The sequence below is a fragment of the Clupea harengus genome, chromosome 3 (assembly GCF_900700415.2).
Source record: "Clupea harengus chromosome 3, Ch_v2.0.2, whole genome shotgun sequence".
NCBI lineage: Eukaryota > Metazoa > Chordata > Actinopteri > Clupeiformes > Clupeidae > Clupea > Clupea harengus.
Window position 1 is genome coordinate 18,150,731 of NC_045154.1, and position 2,500 is coordinate 18,153,230.

The window sequence follows — 2,500 nt, forward strand, 5'->3', positions numbered from 1 at the left end:
CGGGGGGGGCGAGTGAACAGAGAGAAACAAGAATGAGAACAGAAGAGAGAAAGACAGATAGAGAAAGACAGATAGAGAAAGACAGAGAGAAAGACAGAGAGAAAGACAGATAGAGAAAGACAGATAGAGAAAGACAGATAGAGAAAGACAGAGAGAAAGACAGATAGACAAAGACAGAGAGAAAGACAGAGAGAAAGACAGATAGAGAAAGACAGATAGAGAAAGACAGAGAGAAAGACAGAGAGAAAGACAGATAGAGAAAGACAGATAGAGAAAGACAGATAGACAAAGACAGAGAGAAAGACAGAGAGAAAGACAGATAGAGAAAGACAGATAGAGAAAGACAGAGAGAAAGACAGAGAGAAAGACAGATAGAGAAAGACAGATAGAGAAAGACAGAGAGAAAGACAGATAGACAAAGACAGAGAGAAAGACAGAGAGAAAGACAGATAGAGAAAGACAGATAGAGAAAGACAGAGAGAAAGACAGATAGAGAAAGACAGAGAGAAAGACAGAGAGAAAGACAGAGAGATAGCAGAGCAAAAAACACAAAAAGCAATACCGAAACACAAAAAGCGACCCTCAATACAGCGCCGAATCAATCACTGCAATTTCACCAAACAGAACATCCACACACTCCAATGAAATTTCTGTCCAGGCAAATACTCAAAAGAAAGTCAACAAAGGGTTAATCACAGCTCGTAAAGGGACGATGGTGAAGTCAGTGGTCTGATTCCTTAGGTGCCCACTAGGCAATATCAGCAGATCCAATAACCAACCACCTCAGCCTGTCTGTCTGGAGGGGGGGGATTCCCGTTATCATCTCATCCTGTCTGTCGGGGGCTGGGGGGGACTCACGTTATCATCTCAATGTCCCCACAACCTCTTTTCCCAATATCTAGCCTCCACTGAGGAGAGACGTATAGAAAACCAAAGAAGGTTTGCATTTGCTACTGAGCAAGGTTTCAAAAAGCATGTGAAACAAGGCTGAATGCTGAAGGAATTACACTTGGCTTGAATATTTCATCTGTGCAACCTTGACAATAATAAAAGCTTTTAAGTCATTCTCCATTTGAAAACCTAACAAAACCCACATCACACAACAAAACAATTCCTTTCTAGCCCCTAGCAACAGAACTCAGAACTCAACAGTTGATGTCATTATAGAGAGATGTCATTATAACAGAAATCAGGCAGCATTGTGGTTGTTCAAGGCCACCCAACCCCCCCCCCCCCCCCCCCCTCCCCCCCTTCACAAATGCACACATGGGAATGTGACAATTAGCAGAAACACTTGAATTAAAAGACTATTCTTGCTATTCTCGATGTTCTAGACAGTCCCCCGAGTCTAACACTGAGGAGTTCTGCCATACGCTGCAGCCTTCAGAATCAAGCAAGCAGACAAAGACATGCAACACATGGTCAAAAACTGAATTTCTGATAAAATGCACGCACACATACACACACACACACACGCACACATGCACACGCGCACACGGACATGCACACGCACACACACACACACACACACACACACACACACACACACACACACACTCACACACGCACTCTCACACACACACACACATACGCACACACACAAGTACACGCACACGCACTGGATCGATCCCAGACTTCCTGACAAAAGCAATGGAGCCAGATGAAAGGGCTAGCGTCTCCCGAGTCATCCTGCACGCGGCGGCGCATCTCGGAAGGGCTGCTCATCTCTGAATTAGATTACACTGATATCAAATTATCCCTGACAGTCAAGATGAACTGCTGAATTCCCACAGTGGTGTGAGAGATTCATAATGAAGCGCACCGTATGAGGTCGGGCGTCTTCACAAACACGGAATATTAAAACACGGTAACCATAGAGAGGGCAGGGAAGGTCCCTTTGTCGCAGAGCTACGAGGGGTAATATGAGCTGACGTTTAAAACGCATTTCACGGCCCATCTGCTTTAGAATCCCTAATGAAAGATTAGACTAAAGAACAAACAGTCCTAAAGTACAGACATAAAACACAGCCATGATGACAGTGACTATGATCAACAGGAGACTGAACTGCAGCATTTCCTTGTTCTCTGCCAACACAGCAGTGGGGGTGCATAATAGGTCCATCCAGTGTTATTAATATCAGCTCAAACATTCATACATGCGTAATCAAACAGGAAAGCATTGACAGCGCAAACAGACCTGCCAAAGGAGAACAGGTGAGTATCCTGTCAGGATGTTTAGATGATCCAACCACTACGTGATAAACATCACAAAAATGTGATTACCAGTCATGGTTTAAAAAAAAAAGAAAAGAAAAAAAGGATAATTATGTTAACCTTGGTGATCACATTACAGCTGGGTACTTCTTATTGCCTCGAGCCAATCGCTGAAAACATTAACATCTACTGTAACATCCTGCCCATAGACACGAAGATCTGGGTAAAGGAAATAAGGGTAGTTTAATTTCAGTGCAACTGACCTCATTTTCTCTATTAATGATTT